Consider the following 10232-nt stretch of genomic DNA (forward strand, 5'->3'; position numbering starts at 1 on the left):
ATAGGTTGATGGTTTGGTTGGTACTTCACTTGTCCCTAGCCAGTGAATGTAAGATGGCTTCCTCTACCAGTAAAGCTGGTAAGTTGCCATATGATCTTTTAAGTGTGTGTGTGACTCGAAAAGATAATGATAGAAAACATACATGATGAATTTACTGATGAAATAATTATGTTGATTTCATCTCTAAGTTAGATAACTTTTTTTTGTGTTTTTTTTTTTGCCCTTGTTATTCTAATGAAATGAATATTAAAAAATCATGTCATTAATTCTATTACATGGTTTATTTACTGATAAAGCATATTTATTTTGTTTATAATGAACAAAAACATAGTTTTCTTTAGAGAGTGTTTTGTTGTTTATATTATAGATGGGTCCAGTCACTGAATACATCAATCAAGAAATGGGTCAAGGTGGATTGATTCCTAGGCAATACTGATACATGACAGCTTTTGTTATTACATGATGCTTACAAGGTGGATTGAGTCCTGGGCAATACTGATACATGACAGCATTTAGCACACCAGTCACAAAGTGACATGGTGAGCTTTTGTGATCGCTTTTCGTCCAGCGTCTGTCCATCGTCCGTCCGTAAACTTTTAATTTAAATGACATCTCCTCATAAACTGCTAAGCCAATTCCATCCAAACTTTACAGGAATGTTCCTTTGGTGGTCAACTTTATAAATTGTTCAAAGAATTTAATTCCAAACAGAACTCTGGTTGCCATGGCAACCGAAAGAAAAATCTTCAAAGATCTTCTTTTAGAAAACGAAAGAGGTAGAGCTCAAATATTTGGCATGAAACATCATCTAGCCAGTGTCTACCAAGTTTGTTCAAATAAATGCCCTGGGGTCAAAATTGGCCCCACTCCGGGGAGGTCACTGATTTCCTTATTCCTGTATATTGTTAAAACTTAAAAAATCTTCATTTAAAAAAACCCAAATAGCTAGAGCTTAGATATTAAGCATGAAACATCCTCTAGTGGGTGTGTACCAAGTTTGTTCAAATAAAAGTCCTGGGGTAAAAATTGGCCCCGCCCCAAGGGTTCATTGATTTTCCTTATTTGTATATAATTAAAAAACTTAAAAAATCTTCTTTTAAAAAACCAAAATAGCTAGAGCTTAGATTTGAAGCATGAAACATCTTCTAGTGGGTGTCTACAAAGTTTGTTCAAATAAAAACCCTGGGGTAAAAAATTGGCCCCCCCAGCCCAGAGGGTCTTGTTTTTTCCTTTATGTATATAGTAAAAACTTAATAAATATCTTCTTCTTTTGAAAACCCCAAGAGCTAGAGCTAAGATATTTAGCATTAAAAATCTTCTAATGGGTGTCTACCAAGCATAACTTAAAACGTACTGGTTGGAATTCAAAACAACTTCATACAATGGTCAAGCACTATGAGAGGAAGTGCAATGCACAAGAACTATAACTCCATCTTCGGTATTTATAGAGTAATTGCCCTTTGTTCCTTTTCTTTGTCTTTCTTGACTTATTACAGAGTAATTCAATAAAACTTCATCAATGGCCAACCACATTGAAAGGAAATGCAACATACAAGAACCATAACTACCTTTAATTGCCCACAACCATAACTCTATATTTCAATTCTTTTACAAGGTATTCATTTACTAGTAACATCCTCATTTCCGAAGCAGTCTTGTGGGGGTATTAATCACATTTAGTGATAGTTCTAGTTTTATTACCATTGAGATGGTTAAAAATCATCTTCATTTTATTGTGGAAATAGTTCCTGAATGGTTATGGCTGTTGACCTCAAATCATGTGTTCCTTGCTGTTCTGGCTTAACATTGTGTTTTAAACTCTAGATTCTTTCTTGTAAGGAATTTATCCAACTGTCATATGGTATCTTAATGATATTACTTTGATGCCTGCATATGACTAAAAAAGTATGGAGAGGCACTTTAGATGTTCTTTTATTAGTAAAATTATGATAGACATTCTTTCATCAGTAGAACTATGAAATGATTACATGAATTAGTGTTTTGTAATTTAGAAACAACAAAAAAGTATGTAGAGATTAGTATGGTGGCCAAATGATCAGGGTTGCAGACATACTATAAGCACTCTTTCACAAATGAATGTTATGTTTGAATTTAGAAAGTGGTTACTGTTTTTATGTTTGCTGATACATGTTAAAGGGACTCAACTGAGGTTTTTTGACATGACGGGACTGGAAATAATTTTTTGAGATTATTACTCCATTTGATGTAAATCTATACTAATAACTTATGTGCAAAATTTCAGATCATTAGCTCGCTCTGTTTTTCCAGAATAATTATTATTAAAGTGACAAATTACCAAAAATTGAAAAGCGTTTAAACGGTTTTCACTCAAATCGGACTGAGAATAGCACAAACATATGATTTTCAATGTATTTCTAGTATATTTCTTGGTTATATTTCATTTATATTTCTGTTTTAAGGTGACAACAGACACTTTCCGTGGTAATCACATAAATGTCATTTAAACCAACTTATTTTAGTAATAATTGTTATTTATTTAATCTTTGTGCATTAAATGTCGTTGATCATCATAAAAAATAACATATTTGAAAAAAATGCCTTTGTAAATGATTGATTTTTAATAAAAATCCTAAAATTTTAAATCGTCATATCAAAGTCATTTTTTATTTTTTTGTCATCAAACTTTTGGAAAATAAACATACTTATAATATCTGGGGAACCGTGTCTCAAATTTTTTCTATCTTTTCTCAAAAAAATATTACGTAACGTCAAACATTTTATGCGACTTTTTTCACCATACATATTACGTAATTAAAGATAATTAAGTCGCTGATTAAGCAAACAAAAATCCCTGACACGGTTCCCTCCGTAAATGAATTCCCTTTCATGTGCTTTAAACCGCATGTTAATTGCTTGATTATTAAAAAAGTTATGCCGATTCAAAGTTAGTCCGACCCGCATCAAACAAAGTGTCATAAATCGGCTGTTCTCTCTCGGACCCCTACGTTTCACGCTAAATAAATACATAATACACAAATATCGCACCAGAGAAGGTCACAAGTTGCGGTAACATACTCTAACAACATTTAATGACCCAATGACATCTGACCAATTAAAAAGTTGCTGATTAATATCAGTTTATAACAGAAATTTCTTCAAATCTTAACGTGATTTACCGTCAGTCTGGTATCGGGTGCACATGTCACGTGACTTTCGGTAAAATTTGAGGCACTCGGTGGGGGGAAATGGGACGTATTTGTGCACCGCTAGCGGGGTATTTAATTATTTCACATTTGAAGTTTATTATTATTATCAACAGCATTATTATTATATTATACCAGTGTCACTCTATCTGTGTACTCGTGTATGAAATTCCGTTAAAATATAAATTAAAATAACAAAAAAACTGAGCTTCTGACAGTCTTTTAAAGTCCATGGTAGATGTACAAATAAGAACGGGATTTTATATATTTTTTCCTCCAAATTGATATAAATGCTTCACATATTTTTATAGAAATAAAAGGTATCACTCGATCATTATGATCTGACATTCTTGACTTCTATTATCATGAAAATCATCTATGCACGGCATAGAGATCCAGTTTCTACTGGGATATACACTAATTTCCAAACTTTCTCCCAGGTTTATTATTACTGTGTTCGTTTTACTAGCGAACAATTTATTCAAAGCATTCACTGATAATTTATTTTATTATCTTTTTTTATTGATTCATAGAGAAATAATCATCCTTAGACAACCTAAAATGGTTTAGAAATTTGTCAGGGAGACCTTACCACAAGTCATATAGGCGTTCACATAAAAAATGTTGTCTGTTTTTGTTTTTTGTTGTTGTTTAATTACTTGACATTGTTAGAAAACGAGGTTGAATGTAAAGCAAGCTTTGAATCCGTACAAAAGTCCAGAAACTCAATGTAATATCTATCAGATTAACGGGATAGACAAATTATTTTCACACATTATGGATATTTTAGCAACTATATTTTTAATCAACCCCGTGGTCGTGCGATTTGTCGCTATGCTTAATTATTTATGTTTCATACATTATGTTACGTACATTGGCCGACAATTTCTTATTTTATAAAAAAGGCTAAATAAAAGGTAGACGATATTCATAAAAGATGTACGGTATTTGTACGATACATGAATTACGAGTAGTATGGACCAGTATGGACCGGTAATTCACGCATATATGGAACTACCGATTTCCCTCATTGATGCCTCAACAGGGGGCGGAGCGTTATCGATAATTGACAGGTTACGCGATAGCAGATAAAAATAGTACAGGTACCGTTTTAAAACGTTTAAAAACACATTTTTTGGACTAAGTGCTTCCAAAATTAAATCACGAATGTGTTCAGAAAAGGTTGATAAATATACTAAGCAAAAAATCTCATTTTAGGTATTTTCAGTGATAATTGACTCCGTTGTCACCTTAAGTGCTCATGTTTATCTATGTGAAAAATCAAAATTTTATGTTTTAAGGCTTATAAACCTCAGTGGTGTTCCTTTAATGTATATCAGAGGTAACACACATAATAGCTCTTCCATTGATAACGCTGGAGAATCATGTGAAACATTATTCTCTTCTTAATCAAAGGTACATTGTTATTGAACACCTAAGAACTAGACACAATTGCATTGTAAATATGTAATTTACATAATATAGGATGACTGACCTTTAAATTGTAGGGCAAGGTTGAATATAAATTGTCAGTTTTTCAATGCATAAAACTTAATATGACTAAAGCATTATATATTTTTTATGATTGGTAGTTATGAATTATTTCCTTCCTGTATCAAATGATTTTTTAAAGATTTCTATTTTCAGTGAGTTGTCATTTTATATCTATTTTTATTGAAAACGTTCCATATTTTGCTAAGATTGATCTTCTGTAACTATGGCAACATTTATCATGTATCTCATCTTGTTATTTATATATATTTATTTCGGACATTTTTTTAAGAATATGTTTAACTTAAAGGTTGTGCAATTTTTTTTTTATATATTTTAGAAATTTATCAATTCCTCGGAAGTTATTAGAATTACCTTGTATTGAGTTTGAAGAGAGGGTTCGGGGAGGGGGTGATTTGTGCCACTGTATTTAACAATTTATTATCTGGTGAATATACCATATGAAATTATAGAAATAAAATTAGAGTTCTATATTGAAAAAATTTGTATAAAGAGGTATGAGGGTAGAAAAACATGGATGTATACAGTGTATGAATATTTTATGCTCGCACTACTCTTTGCGGAAGGGATATATAGATTTACCTTGCCAATCAATCCCTCCTCTAAGCTTTCATGAAGTCCCACTGTATCTACATAGTCCAGATTTCTTAGAATATTTGTCTTTGTGAGAATTTATGGACCTTTTAATTTGCCGCAAATGTATTTGAGATTAGCTGAGTTATATTCCATGATTTAGCAAAAATAAGCATATTTGGTGCATAACTCCAACAGTATAACTGCTATGTTTATCCACACTAGCAACTATAGAGGGGTTGTTTTATTATTATTTTTTTTGCTACTAGTGGGATGGTATCCATAGCCCTAGACACATTTTCTAGTTAGTGAATAGGTAATTCTCATGTATGAATATTGTTGAGTGTTTAACAGTTCATAGGTAGTTTAGTATTTTTTTGAAAATACATTTCTTATTTTTTTAAAGAGATTTGTCTTCCAGAAATGTACAGTTTTAAAATTGCATTTAAAATTCTTCCGTAAGGGGTAGCTGCCATATTGATTTGAGTGACATTGCAAAGTTCCAGTTTTTGGTTTGAAAGGCCAACAGTTAGATTTCTAGATAAGGCTTAATTATTAATGAATGCTATTTGAATAGAAAGGTTGAGAGGAACAATGCATTATTACATGATCTCATAATTCCCATAATAAATTAGTTATTTAGTAAAAATTACACATTCACTTGCATTTTAATTTTGTACAAAGTCTGTCAGTGAATAAAAACTTACTTAAGTTGTTGTAAAAGGTTTTGAGCAAAACTATGACACAAATGAATATATTTCCTTTATCAAACTTTTCTGTATATTTTCCTGTGTGTTTTTGTGTCCATAGTTTGTATTATCTTATTGCTGTCTACATTTGCCTTTGTCTTAAATCTGTCCAATTTTTCCCCTATCAAACCTCTGTCCATATTTTAATCTTGAGCTCACTCCTTCCATATATTCCCATATCTAAAGCTTGTATATATAATTTGTTGCCTAATTGTGATTTATACCTTGACTTAATCCATGTTCTGTCCATGATTTACATTGTCCAAACTCGACTCATTTAGTAAGAAACCTAATTTTTCATTTAAGAGTACCATAATTATTTTGACCACTTATGTACTCGTCCAAAATTTTAGTTCATCTCATCATTTTAATTTTATTATTGACCATCATCTGATTTCATGTACACTTACTTAGGTCTTAAGTAAAAAAACAATCAACAATACCTCTACCGTTCAGCTATTTACCATAAATCAAAACTTTCATGATGTGTCAGGGATTAATTTTTCATTTTCTTTTCAACGATTTTTTATATAGATTCCTGTTAAAATGCCATAATATAAATGATATATATTTAATCAGTGCTTTAACAAATATTGGTTGTTTTGCTTGCAATTTCTTTATCAAAGAAAAAAAAATAGTTTGTTGTAATTGTAGTTTTATTTTACTTGTTATGACTGACAGATTGTTGTACAAATAAATGTTTATTGTTCCTTACATAAATTTGATAAACTTTATTGTAAGTTGTTAAGAGAGATGATAATAGGTGCTTGAAAGTAATCCACCAGGTTTTAAAACCTAATTATAATACGCTTATGTGGAAAAAAAGTTAATTATTCTATGTAAGATTCACTCTTCTTTAAATGATTTGATTAGGATTTTTCCTAATTGACCATTTCCTTTCTTTGAAAAATACTCTTTGGGTTATTCTAGTTCCATTTTGTGTTTGAAAAAGTACATTTGAGCCGCGTCACGACAAAACCAACATAATGGGTTTGCGACCAGCAAGGATCCAGACCAGCCTGTGCATCCGAAGTCGAGGAACTGATAGCGAACAGCATGGATCCTGATCAGACTGCGCGGAGGCTCATATTATACATGTTAAGGTAATGCCCTTGATATGATATTGATTAAATGAGCAATTTTCAGCTAAATCATGAAAAGAAATGGCTAAATAGAATGTTTCTCATTTCTTTAGAGGTTGAAATGTCAGGAACATTACTGTGTATTTACTGATCTGGTTGAACTTTGTTGATGTAAAACTCTCTTTGTCAATTGGTTAATTTTCTGTCACAATATATTGAGTATTAAAAATATTCGATGAAATACAATATTGAGGGGGGTCAGCACAAAGCTGTTGTAAATAATGAAAATAACCAGATTAACTTTGATAAGAATAATTTATTATGTGAGTTTTAGTCATCTGCTTATTTCTTGCTGTTGTTGTTGTTATTATTAATAATTATGTTAAATATTGAAAGCATTCCTTGAGGGCTCTGAGCAAAGCTTTTGTAAAACATAAAAAACTTACATGAGACTATCAAAGAATAAAGTTATTCTTTTGATCTAAGCGACCTACTTACGAGACAAAGTGTACAACAAAGTGCTTGAAATGCTTGTCTTGTTAGTTACAAGGGTACAACTGCTTTGTTCAAGCCTTCAATCAAGCTTCTCTTAGAACTGTTTACAGTTCAACTTACAAGGTGTGATTTATTTTTGTTATTGTTTGTTGATTTTGATAATATTCTTTTGTTGTATGTTGTGTTTTTATTTTGCTCAAATGGTTGTTGTTGATTGTGATTATTAATAATAGATGTCCATTAGTTTGTTCCCTGTTGTATGAAACTTTAAAAGTTTTTTTATGCCCCCACAATGTGGGAGCATATAGCGTTGCACTTGTCCGTCCGTCCGTCCGTCAGTCCGTCCGTCCGTCAGTCAGTCCGTCCGTACGTCCCGAAATCTTGTGAACGCAACTCCTCTTAAACCGGATGGCAGATTTTGCTTAAACTTACAGGGATGAACAACCTTAATGTGTAGATGGTAGTAAAGGAAGGAATTTTTGCTGCGACCAAATTTAACAGAATTATGGCCCTTTGTTGATTTTTTCACTAGATACTATGTAGAAATTTTGTGAACGCAACTCCTCTTAAACCGGATGGCAGATTTTTGCTTAAACTTACAGGGATGAACAACCTTAATGTGTAGATGGTAGTAAAGGAAGGAATTTTCGCTGCGACCAAATTTTACAGAATTATGGCCCTTTGTTGATTTTTTCACTAGATACTATGTAGAAATTTTGTGAACGCAACTCCTCTTAAACCGGATGGCAGATTTTGCTTAATCTTACAGGGATGAACAACCTTAATGTGTAGATGGCAGTAAAGGAAGGAATTTTCGCTGCGACCAAATTTTACAGAATTATGGCCCTTTGTTGATTTTTTCACTATATACTATGTAGAAATTTTGTGAACGCAACTCCTCTTAAACCGACCGGATGGCAGATTTGCTTAAACTTACAGGGATGAACAACCTTAAGGTGTAGATGGTAGTAAAGGAAGGAATTTTTGCTGCGACCAAATTTTACAGAATTATGGCCCTTTGTTGATTTTTTCACTTTATACTATGTAGAAATTTTGTGAACGCAACTCCTCTTAAACCGGATGGCAGATTTTGATTCAACTTCCAGGGATTAACAACCTTAATGTGTAGATCGTAGTAAAGGAAGGATATTTTGCTGCGACCAAATTTAACAGAATTATGGCCGTTTGTTGATTTTTAGTTTTCAACTTGTGGCACATGTAGTCCAAAAAATATTTGACCTAGAGTCATAAGATTGACAGAACAGTGGCATGTGGGGGCATCAGTGTCCTATGGACACATTTCTAGTATCTATAAAGTTTGAGAAACTACCTGTTTTTTTTACAGGTAAATAGTATTATCATGCAGATAGTGTAACTTTATATGTATTCACCAATATTGATTTAAAAATATATAAAGTGTAGGAATAAATGTTTAATGTTTTTGATGTATTCTTTCAGTTATACATGTAGTTACAAATTATTGAAATACGTGGTCCCATAATATTGCTTTTTGAAAGTTCGTGTTTAAATTCTAATGTTAGTGAATGTTTTTTGAAATATTTTTGTCTGTAAATATATTTTCTTAAAACTAAAGACTTTTATATTAGGACAAGTGTTATGTTGTATGAAGGTATTGTTGTATGAAGGCTTTGTCATTAATTTAAATGATATTTTGTTTTACCCCTATGGTAGGTTTTGAAAAATTCAAGCTGAAGAAATGTATGAGGCAGCTTAGAGGCAATACTAACATATCTACGGTAGCATGGTTATCCTTGCAATATAACAAGACTGCATACTGTTTGACTATTCAATGTTATTGTGTTGATGTATGGCGGCGTGCCAGAGTGGTTAACACGTCAGACTAGTAATCTAAGGATTGCTGGCGGCGTGTGTTCAAACCCAGTCAGGGGCAAGCTTATGTTATTATAAATATATTAATCAGAAGAAGTTCAGCTTTTTTATTCTAAAAAATGATAGTTGGAAAAAATTAAGTGAATAATTCAACATTTTTTTGGCCTGAATGTATAATAGTTTTACAAAATAGCTGTAATATTTTATTATTTTAGCCAAAATATTTCTAAAAGAAGACTTATCATTAACAAGCAGGCATCAGTATCTCATGTTAGAATCCGTTTATAACAAGATATTGTGTACCATGTTTTTGAACGTCTATAATTTTGGTGATTGTTGTTATTGGACAGGAAAATGGTTTTGATACATTTTTTTTTAAACTATTTGCATTTCCTAAAATAAATTTCAGACTTTTTTTCAAAGCGGAAAGTTATAACTGACACAAAATATTTATTTATTTCAAAAGCTGCACAGTTAAATGAATACATTTTCAGATGTTTCTAGATTTAAAATATTACATTTTCATGTTAAATGTTGAAGTCTGCTTATTATAATAAGCCAGTTGCAGTTGGAAGTAGACTGTAGCTTTTCACTACCAAATACCGTCCATGAACAGGTTCAATCAAACCAAGCCTGCAACATTTTCGAACGTTTTGTTCGTTCTTTAGGGATTCCTTTTTTTATCTATTTGATATTGTTATTTACCATCTTTTATATATTTGTATGGTCATATCGGAAGAGAGGTATACTCCAATTTCATTCACCAGCCACTTTTTTGGTATTAA

At 31.8% G+C, this 10232-nt stretch overlaps 1 long non-coding RNA gene across 1 annotated transcript; it reads left to right on the plus strand.

The window, feature by feature from the left end:
• The first annotated feature begins 1274 nt into the window (after positions 1 to 1274).
• LOC132713330 (uncharacterized) lies at positions 1275 to 7869 on the plus strand. The gene is made up of 2 exons (XR_009623434.1): positions 1275 to 2441; positions 4442 to 7869. It is a non-coding gene; the product is annotated as an uncharacterized LOC132713330 (long non-coding RNA).
• The last annotated feature ends 2363 nt before the right edge of the window (positions 7870 to 10232 follow it).

This window comes from Ruditapes philippinarum, unplaced genomic scaffold, assembly GCF_026571515.1.
Source record: "Ruditapes philippinarum isolate M1 unplaced genomic scaffold, ASM2657151v2 ctg14260_1_1_1_1, whole genome shotgun sequence".
NCBI classification, from domain to species: Eukaryota; Metazoa; Mollusca; class Bivalvia; order Venerida; family Veneridae; genus Ruditapes; species Ruditapes philippinarum.